Genomic DNA, 13,007 nt, shown 5'->3' with positions numbered 1-13,007 from the left:
AATCTTCTGAAATATTGTTTTCCTGTGCAACTAATGCACAGCTTGCTTGTGGCCAGAGATAACCTGTGACACATACAAAAAAAAAACATGGAAGCCTGGTGCGGTTCCAAAGGCAGACCGTTTTCACAATGACTGATGCCATGTTATGCAATGCATTTTCCCTCAGTAGCCTCCAGTCAGTCAAGCCCCGTCTCAGGGCCTAAGTGATCCTCAATGATCCTCACAGCCTGTAGGCTCAGACTGCTCATGATAAAGCCGTTACTTACAACAACAAAATGTCAGGCTTGTGTTTGAGTTCCCAGTTCAGATTTACCATAAATCTCTTGCGGCCTCAAAATTATGCATCTTTTGCATTTCTTTTGCTGACGGCTGCCTGACACTAAACACTGGTGTAACATTTGATCAGGCAACACAACATTGAGAACAGATGTGTGACGGCACTGAGATGCATTTGTCTAGTAAAGTATAAATCCCAGATTTTGTAGCACTTAATGTCTTTGGCTCTCTTGGGTACTCAGTCATAGACTCTGGAGTCCTTTTAAAGTTTTACTGGATGACAGGGACGGGATTTGCTGCTCCAGTATTCCAGCAGCGCACCACACAGTCGGTGCTTGTTCACTCTGCAATTAAAAATAATTGCAGTGCATTACGTTTTAGTGCAAATACAAACTTGAAGGTGAACCATATGTGACACCATCAGCAGCAACTGATGTTACTTCAGATGACACAGAGAGGGGAAGGGACCTGTCATTTCATTACAACCGTGTGTCCTAGCATCTCTCACTCAGCGGGTTTCGTGTATTTTAAGCGTCTCCTGATTTCTCTCATCTTTTCATTCAGCCTCTTCCTCACATCTTGAATGGGACAGACTAAGATGTAAGGAATGGTTGCAAGCAAGGGGAATAAAACATTTCGAAACACACTGACAGATGAAAGAAGAAGTAAAAGGTAAGGAGGAAGAAGCAAGTGGAACACTGATAAACTGAAGTGGTGGTAAATTATTGATATTAACCAATATGAAATCATTAAAAGTACAATTCTTGGGAGGATTTTACAAAAACAAACTAGGTGTGCTTGAGTGTGATGCGGCATTTGAGGACACGAGGGAGTGGATGCATTCAAGCAGACACGATCATTCTTGCACATAACGCGAACGCACACACATAAATTCTCCATCTGCTTTACCAGGGACCTGAAGCAGCGATGTTATCAGTCATATAGTCAAGGACATCAGTCAAGAACACACAGGCATAAACACACAAAGCCACACACACATAAAAAAACCAAAAAAAACCAAGCAACACTCCCTCGCAGTGGTGCCAAATCAACCGTATGACTTCACTCTGCATTTTATCATTACTTTCTAAGCCTCCTTATCCCTGCTATATTAGCTCCTCTTCTCCATCTGTCTCTCTATTAACCTCCCCATCTCCCTCCCCTCCCTCCATCCCTCCTTCCTCTCCATCTCTCCATCCTCTAATGTGTGTTTTTATCTTCTCTATTTTGACCTAAGAGACACAATGAAGAAAAACAGACTTGTAAGAAGAAAAATGCAGTTAAAAGGGAGATAACAGAAGCAAAACTGGGTGGAGATAAAAATGAGCAAGAAAGAGACGGATGGAGATGGAGTTTAAGTCTCCCAGTGGACCACGAGAAAGCCCGCAGATGAATTCATTCACTTGTACAATGTAAATGGAATTTTTACTTTAAGACATAGCAGTCACTTCCTGCATCTGCAATGTGGCCATCCAACGTTGACCATCCTTTAAATGCCAGTCGAACAAAACCAAGAGTGCCCACTTCTGCTCATCCACTGCTCTGTTTTGAGGACAGTGAGGCCCACTACCACTTCACCTATCCAAGATCTCCTCTGCGTGCTCTGCAAGCAGCCATGCTCAGAAACCTTCCAACTGCAGCCATGCAAGAGCCTGCAGAAGATTGCCGGTTTGCCATAACCACTACTGACCAGCAGTTTACTTTACAAAAGCAACAACAGCAGCGCAAAGTGCTGACTCTGCTGACAAAGATAACAATGGAAGCCGCACTTCTTTGGACCTGGACCTGAAAAGGGACAGCTAAACTGGACTTCAAGGCTTTTTAGCTTGGATCTGATCTACAATAACCTCCTCTAGCAACATCCAAAAAGTCTGGTAACAAATCACCCAGGCACAGCATAGCTTCCCATAGCACATGGTTAACAATATGGACACTTAATATATTAAAGTCAAAATGTTTTTTGTTTTTTATATAGCACATTTTGAAACAACAGATGTCGAAAGAAAATAAAAAAGCAAAAACTGGTAGGTCTTTAGAGGCGATTTAAAATTCTCAATTGTTGAGCAGGTTCTTTTGTCGGAAGGAAGAGTTTTCCAGAGCCTGGGGCCAATAACAGCAAAGGCCCAGCTGCCTGGGCGAGAGGAGGGCACTGAGAGAAGTTGTTGGGATGATGGACTCATTGACCTGGAGGCAAAATACCTAGTTAAAGATCTGCAATGCACTGTGGAGATAATCCATGGAGGATTCTGTAAAAAATAATACAACTTTAAAGTCTATTCCAAACTTCACTGGTAGCCAGTGCAGCTGGGTGAAAACAGGAGTGATGTGCTCTCTTTTCTTTGCACCGGTTAAGCGTCGAGCAGCTGCAGTTTGAACCATCTCCAATCAAAGTGGAAATGGTCAATCCTACGCAGGGAGCTGCAGCAGTGGAGCGCCAAGGCGTGGATAACCGTTTCTACATCCTTTAGCAACAAAACTGGCTTTGACTTAGTGATGACTCTCCGCTGATAAAAGCTGACCTTCACAACATTCCTGGTTTGATTGTTAAAAGTCAAGGAGCTACCCATAAAAAACACCAAGATTTTTAACAATAAATTGGACGCGGCTGGATAAAAGACCAATATCGATGCCTCGGTGAGAATGTTTGTAGAGGTTGAAAGGGTCATTAAAAGTAAAAGGACTTTTTTTTTTGCCATCCAGGATTTCAGATGACTCAAACAGTCAAAGGGACTCTTTGTGGAGTGGTCACCATCTGGTGCGACAGGTAGATGAACTTTTCTTTTCTTTTCATCCATTCAAATGTGATCGCTGCAATGGTTCGATTGCTAGTTATCCTGTACACAGAAAAGACACCTTGCATGCCAACTAATGACCTTCCTTATTAACCCACCACCATTATTCCCTATGATCATACTTTCATACATTCAATTAGCTTAAGCATCACAAGACATGCGAACAGGAGAGTCAAAACTCCCCGCGCATCCTCCTCCTCTCGGGCCCAGCACATGTGGGACGGAACAAAGAGACGCATAATCTGACGACACACATCCAACAGTGTGCGCGCGCACACACACACACACACACACACACACACACACACACACACACACACACACACACACACACACACACACACACACACACACACACACACACACACACACACACACACACACACACACACACACACACACACACACAAGCTTCCTTAATACCTACTTTAATGCCGGTGCTGCCTGTATGAGGCATGGCTGTATTTACAGCCAGTCATAACCCCTACACTGATATTAAAAACACTTGTGCCAGCTGTTCAGTGTGCAGCATTATTATCAAGGTTCAGTTTCAGTGAACAGCAATAAAAACTGTAACCTTAAAGTAGCTCACTCTGTCCCTGGACCGGCAGTTTAACCCTGTGTGGGGAAGCCTCTCTTCACTATCACTGAGGTGCAACACATCTAAATCCCTGGAAAAAAAACAATAAAACAATGTAAACCCAGCAGAGTCTCCCAATTTAATCAGGAGTTATCTTATCAAAATCCGATCAAAGGATAAGTAAATAAGAAGACTACAGATCTACTTTGAGGCTGTACTCAGGCACGGTAGTGCTTGGAGCTAAGTGAGTGATCACTGTGACATGTTTACCACCTTAAATTTTCATCTCGGAGCGGTAACATTTGTTAAGTAGCAGTAAGTACAGTTCACTGAATGAAGTGAAGCTAAGGGTGACTGGATTCCCATTAGTTCTGCGGCAATTCGGGCAATTTCCAGAGTTATTACGAATTTCAGTTTTCACTTAATGATGGAAAATGCAAGATTACGCAAATTCATCCCGAGAAGAGCGCAAATGTGTTTATTTTCATTTCATGGCACACATCCATAGTCGTCGCGATATTTTCACTCACATGCTAGAAATTTCTGGAGTTTGTCAGGGATTACACTATCAGGCTTCAGCATCACCAAATCCTGACTTTCTCCACAGCATATTGTGAATCGCAGATTTTGACATATATCAGTAATGGAGGACAGCGTGTAGGAAGAGGACAGAGGGAGACGAGGCAGAGCAAAAATTATGTTATGTGAAGAGAGGACAGGGCCAAGCAGTGAGAGGGAAACAGAGAAAAGGAAGTGAAATTAATTTCAGTCAGTGGAAAGAGAGACGAAAGACAAGGCCGGACGGGGATGAGGCCAGTGTGTGTGTGTGTGTGTGTGTGTGTGTGTGTGTGTGTGTGTGTGTGTGTGTGTGTGTGTGTGAGAGAGAGAAAGTGCAGTATATGAAAAGGCCATATGTAAAAAGCAGCATCCTTGCTTCTACTGCTTGGCTGCTTCTGCCGTCTGCCAGCCAGCACAAATAAATAATGCAATGGAGCAAGGATGTTTGCGTCTGTGCGTGTGTGTGTGTGCAAGTTCAACCTGTACTGTAACTGTGTGTTCGTCTGTGTGTGGGTAAGTGTGTGTTGACAGTGAGTCAAGGCCATCATGAATCTTGTCTTCCCCTTCAGCAATACTAGAGGAGGAAAGACAGAGACTAAGGGCAATCCACTCCTCCTTAATCTTTCTCTTTTTCCTTCTTCTATCATTTCTCCTGCTCTGTTTTCATGCTCCTCATCAGCCGAAGAACATGGTAGTGGAAAAGAAAGAGGATGACAAAAAGATGAAAAAAGAGGGAGGAAAAGGGGGGGGTGTAATAAAAATGCATGGTTGGAAAAAAGGGGAAAATAATAGAGAGCCAAATAAAAGGACTGAGATACAAAGGGAAGAGAGGATAACCAAGAAAAGAGGGGAAAGGAGCAAAGTTAGAGGCGAAAAGAGAAGAAGCCAAAGGTAAGGAGAGGAGACAAGGAGGGGAAAAGAGGAGAGGATCTCAGTATATCAGTTTTATTACTGTGTGTTTGTACAGGAATGACTTCGGCTAATTAATGTCTAGGAAACACTATTACAAGCTCCCGCAGTTTTATGTTCTACCTCGCGTCTCTCTCTCTGCCTCTGCAGCTCAACACCATCCTGCTCTTCCTCTCTTCCACTGCCCACCCTCTTCATCTTTTTACGCTTTCTCTGACAGACAGTTGGGAGTCGCCCGTACTCGGTGACGGATGACAGTCAGATAGACGGAAGAGGAGAGCGATAAGAAGATGAGAGGACCCAGGAGACGGGCAGTAAAAGTCAAGCAGGTAGAGAGGCAGGAAAGCAGTCCCTGCTTCCAAACTGTCTGGCAATTTTTTTATTTTTTTTCCGCAAAATATAAGATATAAATGAGTTGGGGGTTTTTTTTCTCCTCCCTTTAGCTTTCACAGAGCAACAAAACAAATCCAGCAGAAAAATGGAAAAACAGAGACCTTCGAGCACTGATTAGATTTGAGTAACTAGTTTATCCTTTACAGAGTCAGTTAGTGCCGGCTGTATTTCATGCAAAGACCAAAACAAAGAAATCCATTTGGCTGCATTGTAACTGAGCAACTAATGAAGAGTTATGTACAGGAGTGACAGTACCAATGTCAAATCTCTGGCTGCTTTTGGAAGAGAGAGCCTGTTGTGCAATGAGCCTGAAGCAGCAATGGAAACTCTGTCAGTAATTACTCAAAAAGTGCATTTCTTTTTCCATTTATCACATGATTTATTTATTGCTGGAGAGATTTTCCACATCCATCAACCATAATAACTTTGTTCTGAGGAGAGCATGTGATTGAATTTTGCCATTTCCACTCAGCTTTCCAAATTTGATAAATCACAATTCGCAAATGAAAATATTGAGTGCAAGTCCAACTTCTACAAAAAGAGGAATGCGAAAGTAGATTTCCAATAGGAAGAAAATCCCCTTTAGAAGGTAATTAATATACGTCTTCACAGTAATCCCACTGCTAGTGGTCATTTCAGTCAGTTGCTCATCAAATTTGTTTACATTTTCCTCGATGTTTCTGCTGCAACAAAATATTAGCTTAATTTAGCCTTTTTACACTTTTCTATAGACAACACTCATTTTTGTACAGCTGCTGTGCATCTGAAAAGTTATGACATTCATTTAAACTATCCGGTTATATTATTTCTGTCTGTAGTGTCCTTTTTTTCTAGATTTTCCCCAAATGTAAAAGGCGGTCATGTTGCAAAGACTACACTGGAGTTCGGCAAAGTCTGCCAAAATACCAAATAGTAATGGCTACAGTGAAACATAATGATTGAAGAAGACATTAGGGAAGGAGTTCAGTAGTGTGTTCAGAGTATTGTAGGATACTCCTACCTTTACATTTTATTTGATTACTTTTTGTAGCCAGACTTAAGTCTAATGACATTAGGACTGGGCAGTTAATCAAAAACAAAACTGACATTCAAAACCTCTAATCGATATAACCTTGCCCATGTCATTTATTTCCTTTTTTGTTTTGTTTTCATATTCCAGTAATATTCCCCTGGTATGAACTGTCCCTTTGAAAATACACAAAATGTGTGTACACTTGTGAATCTGCTTAGTCCAGTCTGCAACATGGCAACGTCACAGAGGAAAACTCAAACTTCGTAAGTTGAGCAGCTTGTGCCAAATGGAAATGCCGTGTCCGTTATTTGAACATTTTTGGCTTCAGCAAACAGACATCAAGCAAAAAGAAGAAAACGGTGCGAAAAATTGTTTCAGCAATTGAAATTTTTTTCAATTGAATTGAATTTATTTAGTGCTAAATCATGACAACGACAAGTTGCATCAAGGTAAAGGTAATACAGAAACAACCCTAAGCAATCAAGTGCTTTCAGGATGCACTTGGTGACAGTGGGAAGGAAAAACACTCTTTTAACAGGAAGAAACCTCCAGCAGAACCAGGCTCAGGGAGGGGCAGCCATCTGCCGCAACTGGTTGAAGGTAATACCACCAATCTGTTACAACACACGTCCTCTCCACCTTCAATAACAAGTCTTTTCTTCTGCAGGGTTTCCACAGTTACCCCTTTGCACCACTGTCTGTTTTTAAAGCCTCTTTCTTTTTGTTTACACGATCAGCCTTCATTTACTCCCATATTCTGCACATGGTAAAAGGCAGAACTGCATAAAGGATGGGTTTAGGGTATTAAATTAAACATTTAAATTTAAAACGATAAAAGCCATTGCATTGTGCTAATACTGTTTGCACAATAACGATAATTTAAAGCAAAACTGTTGATTTAAACTCCTCTATTATCGGTTAAGTTTGCGTCACAATCTAATCAGACAGTGCAGCATGATCGATGGTCTCTCCATAAAACAGATTAGATTCAGCTGCTCGGTTAAGGCTCCACAAAACCTCAAGTTCAGCATTACTGTGAGGTGAGTAGTAACACACACACACACACACACACACACACACACACACACACACACACATTCCTCTGTCCAATCAGTCAGTAGGTCAGTGTGCTGTGATGAGTTATGGGCTGTTAGCATGCAGGGGTCTCATTAAGTCCAATCTAGGTCTGAACTGATGACATTACCAGGGGATGTGAAGTGTGTGTGCATGTGTGTGTGTATGACAGTAAAAAGTCTGACAGCCTCAGAATTTTTTCCCTATTAAAGAATTCCTGTTTATCGAGCTACACCGCTACCAATACTATAACTGCTATATTAATAGAGTCTAAACTATACTGACATTTAACATTTTTCATTTGCATCGAGTCACATTATGCATACATTTTTTTTTACAGGCCTTTGTGAAGTGATTGTTTACGAAGCACCCTTAGCAACAGTGACATGTAAACAGCAACATTGGTAACTCACCGTTTCTAATTTATAATAACATTATTAGCCTATAAAGCACTTTTGCTTGTTGTAAATCATAAGAGAGGTCTCGCTCGCTCTCTGCAGCACCCAAAGAGCGAGATCATGCTTTTAGTAATAAGTTTGGAAAGAGCTAAATGTCCTAAAGTCTGACTATCCTTCACAAGCCAAAGCTGCCACTGCCTGTTACTACAACAAGTACAACAAGCCTTGTGCAGTACAGGAAAAAAATGTGCCTTTCTCAATCACTGTCACGGACATGTTTTAACATACAAGTGACTGTGCCACTTTAAGCGTCACCTGAAGCTGTAATAGTGTATTACACTCATGTTCAGAACAGAAAAGGCTTATGACAGCTGCTGCTAACACTATAATGCTGCGTTTACAGCTATTATCACCATTACCTCGTTCCACTTTAGCCAAGACTATTACGGTTGATGCGTCTAATTCTACTCTCCAGTCCAAAATGTGACGATCACCGTGAGCGCTCCTACTTCACTTGTTGCTTCAGCTGCTGCGAATAGAACCAAACTTATGTGAGCCACCGCTACCTCGAGCTGTAACAGCTACCGAATCAATAATCAAATGATTAAGTCAAGTTTTAAGCTAAAAAAAAAAAAGTAATCCAAACCTTACTTTACGCTTCGATGAGAATTTACAACTTCTTTTTTCCAGTGTTTGGCTATTTGATGAGATTATCTTGAGTTGAGAAAGATTCATCAGATTATTTGATAATGAAACTTTTTTAATAAGAAATTTGTAGATTGGGGGTTTAAAGGTGTAATTTTTCAGGAACAGTGTCAACTATGAGCTTAAGGCAGCTCTGATTCAGCTCGTCTATGTGTTGTAAGTCTACCTGTCAGTCTCATTTCACGGCCGGGCTTAAATCTCTGGCCATCTGCGGAGAAGTGATAGATTAACGCTGCCTGCTTCCTTCTGAGCGCAACAGAACAGAAACCGCATAGTGTGGCCGTTGAAAGCGGACATTTCACTCCAGGAAACGCGCACTCGGAGAGGCAGATAGGGATATACATAAAAATGTTCCCGTTGACACCAAAACTCCTGTAAATAAAGGACCAACACACACCAAATCGCAGCAGCCGAACATAGCTGAACACACCCCCTCGCAGGTGAGGAAGCCCACGAGTAAACACAGGCGAGCATATGGCTCAGAGAAAAATGCATTTAGCCACTGCAGTGACACACACACACAGCAGACCTCGTTATTATGTTGCTGCGGAGCCAGTTTCCTTGAAGCACAGCGACAAAGTGCTTAAAGTGCTTTTAAAGGCCAGCCGACATAACACAGCATCATTTGACTCGCTGGTTATCTTGAAAAACAATCATCCTTGTTCATGTGCGACTTTGAAAGGGATGAGAGCACTGACAGATAGAGAAAGAGGATGGTATGCCCTTCATCTCTCATCCTCATGTTATTATTAGACTGCTCAAGTCTGGCATGGCCTTCTTACAGTGAAAATACAGATGGATTTATCTAATAGTGATAAGCCTGTGAATACGGATGAGACTCTTTATGCTAAGAAAGGGCATTTAAACTAAGTATTCGTGCATTATCACAGGCTCAGATGACGCTTTGAATGACGCACACGCCAAAGTGACAATTCTACAATGCTAAACCCTTCAATAAAACACAATGCAAGCAGGCATTAACAACAAAGTATGTTTTTTTTAAAGTTTTTGTCTTAATAGACGAGTCAGTCTGTGATTGTGCAGCACAGCACCTGCTAGCTCTGCTCATTTTAGGCCACAGTTTAAAAATTCTGGCTGAAATAAGTACAAAAAAGTTCCTAAAATGATTGGATTTTCATTGGTGAACCTATCTGCCTGATGATAACAGCTCATACTCAGAGTACAGAGGAGGCGATGGATCACTCTTTCCCTGTGCAAATATGCACTTGTTACAAAGACAGTGAAGATTAAAGTGATCTAGATTGTAAGGTAAATGTAATACAGAAACAATCCCAGCAATCAAGTGCTTTGAGGAAGCACTTGGTGACACTGGGAAGGAAAAACGCCCTTTAAACAGGAAGAAACTGATGTTTTTATCGATACCTGATAAGACTCTCTGAAGTCTGATACAACAACAGTAACAACATCATTTAATGTCTCCAAAGCGATTCCAAACTGAATCTAGAATTTTAAAAAGAGCATTGCTGGAGTCAAGTGGCAACGTGTTGTTGAAGTGCGCTCGCTGTTGAAGCCAAGAGACTTCTTATCTTTTCTCCTTGAGAACAAGTCAATCAAATGTGTGACCGTGTGTTAAAGCCACTGAATTAAATAATAAATCATTAATTGATGACTTAATAAAAGAAAAATATAATAATAATCATAATAATAATCATAATAATAATAATAATAATAATAATAATAATAATAATGATAATACAGGGATGAGAGTGGAGCGAAGTACAAGAAAAATGCAACTTTTCAGATTAAATTCCTAAATTTACGAGGAAAAATGGCACATTGAAAAGAAAAAATGCAAATTTATTGGGGAAAAATGTATTTATGCAAAAAACTTTCAAAATTATGAGACAAAAATCTGCAAAACTTTAAAGTCATAAATTTACAAGAAAAAACTGAACAGATATGAGAAAAAATGCAAATGTATGAAAAAAGGTGGCAAATCTAAGGAATATTTGAGCTTTATGTAAAAAAAAGTAGAACAATTAGAAGAAAGAATTTGCAAATTTGCACACGAGAAACTCTGAAAAAGAGTTTTGGGGGGTTTTGGTTTGGTAAAGAAACAATACTGTTTCACTTTTGACGTTATTTGAACTCCTGAAATCAAAACCTGTTATTAGAAGACCAATAACACCTCATTTAAATCTCGCTATTAAGGCAGTCAGGCAACTATAAGATCGTTTTCACCAAAACAACTCGCTCTCTGTCCTCCGCCACGATGGTCTCTATGTGCGGCTGGTTGTAAGACGAGTGTGCAAAGACCATCTTTAAAGTGCAACACCAAAAAAATGACAACCGTGAAAGTCTTGACTTTATCAGACCGTACAGTTAAAATTTGTGCCATGTCACTCTATGGAGTGAGAAGGTGCACATCTACATGGAACTGAAGACAAGAGAATAAAATAAGAGTTTCTTTTCAAATAAAGGAAAGAAAAGAAAAGAAAAAGGTTGTTTTTCTCCTCTGGGCATCATGGCTACCTGGTTCTCCACAGTGCGTCACAGCAGATGTCGACTAACAGAGAGAGAAGGATAATTTTAGCAGCCACATCACAGCGAGGGCTCTAATGATTGGCTGCCTGGAAGGTCCACAGGACTCAAGAAGTGTGTGCATGTGTGTGAGTGCTGAGTGGGTGATTAAGAGTGAGAAAACGACAGAGAAGGAGAGAAAGGGGTTGATGAGAGAGTAGCAGAACGAAGGAGAGGAGAGAGCGTGTGCGTGCGTGCATGTGTGTGTGTGACAGAGAGAGAGATCAGTGCATTAGTGGAGTGACTCAGTGATTTCAGACTGATCCACACACTCAAACACAGTCTCTAGGATGCATCAAGACAGGACTGCATCTCAGTGCCAGCAGTGTGTATTAAATTCAGCAAATTAGAGCCTATATCTTTAAGACGATGTGACCTCCAGCTTGCAAAGGGGCGGCTAGAGTGTGAAGTGGCAGGGATGACATTTAACACCTCCAACTCTGAGCTCACAGTCAGTTCTCAGCTAGAAAAGTTTATATTTCCTGTGTTGGGGATGAATTGCATCCTCAAGTGGAGGAGCTCAAGTACATCGGGGGTCTGCAATGATGAGGAACAACGCACTGGTCTGCAGTGGTAAAGAGAGCACTGATCCCAGAGGCAAAGTGGTCAATTTTCTGGCCAATCTATGTCCTTGCCCTCACCTATGGCCACGAGCTACAGGAAGTGGAGTGTCTGGGCTCCACTGGAGCTCAGTTATTTGAAAGCAGCTCAGAGTAGAGCTGCTGCTCTTCCAAATCAAAAGAAGACGAGTGGGTTGGAGTTGGGTTGCAGATGGGTTGTAGATGCCTCCTGGATGAGGAGTTTTAGGTATGTTGAACCAAGAAAAGACCCAATAATGGAACCAGTACTAGTACTTGTAACAAAGACATGGAGATATTTACTTGATAACTTGCATGTCAAACCAGGAGAAGACCCCAGGGAACAGCCAGGCTGTTTATAAAAGATCACCTTGTTGCAGAATCTGAAGGCTCAAACTCTTGGCAAAAGATACCGCACATCACTGTGAAGTGCATGTACCCCACTTCTGGGGTTGTGGGGTTGGATAAGAAGCTGAAGAAATGGATGGATGGAATAAATTTGAACTTCACCAGCAGGGAGAGAACAAGTGGCAATAATTAACAACTCTGTTCCATTAAGACTCCCAGTAATCCTTGACAGTAAACCAGAGCGCACAAAACAGGACTTCTCCTAGTGGAACAGAGCTATAATTAAACACACGTGTAGTTTCCCGACTATGAGAAGTTAAGATGCTTAGATTTAGATGCTAATGTCATCAGCCAGCCAGTGAAATTCCATAAATCAGAGATATTCAAGTTTATTTATGCAGTGCCAAATCACAACAACAGTTGCCTTACTGGGCTTTTATATTATAAGGTGAAGACCCTAGAATAATACAAAGAAAACAGAGAAACCCCCAACAATCATATGACCCACTATGAGCAGTCACTTTGGCGACAGCGAGAAGGAAAAACTCCCTTTTACCAGGAAGAAACCTCCAGCAGAACCAGGCTCAGGGTGAGGCGGCCATCTGCCGCGACTGGTTGGGATGTGGGGAGGGTAACAGGACAAAGATACGCTGTGGAAGACAGCCAGAGATAATAACAACTAATAATTAAATGCAGAGAGCTGTATAAACACATAGTGAGTGAAGAAGGACTCAATGCATCATGGGAATCCCCCAGAGGCCTCAACCTATTGCAGCGTTACTAAGGGAGGATTCACCTGATCCAACCATAATTATATGCTTTATCAAAAAGGAAAGTTTGAAG

At 41.4% G+C, this 13,007-nt stretch overlaps 1 protein-coding gene across 3 annotated transcripts in view; it reads right to left on the bottom strand.

The window, feature by feature from the left end:
• jade2 (jade family PHD finger 2) overlaps nt 1-13,007 on the bottom strand; it is a 222,592-nt gene that overhangs the window by 154,506 nt on the left and 55,079 nt on the right. The window lies entirely within an intron of this gene.

Source organism: Oreochromis aureus, linkage group 10 (assembly GCF_013358895.1).
Source record: "Oreochromis aureus strain Israel breed Guangdong linkage group 10, ZZ_aureus, whole genome shotgun sequence".
Taxonomy (NCBI): Eukaryota; Metazoa; Chordata; class Actinopteri; order Cichliformes; family Cichlidae; genus Oreochromis; species Oreochromis aureus.
The sequence above is the reverse complement of the archived record's forward strand: the minus strand, read 5'-3'. Positions and strand labels throughout refer to the sequence as shown.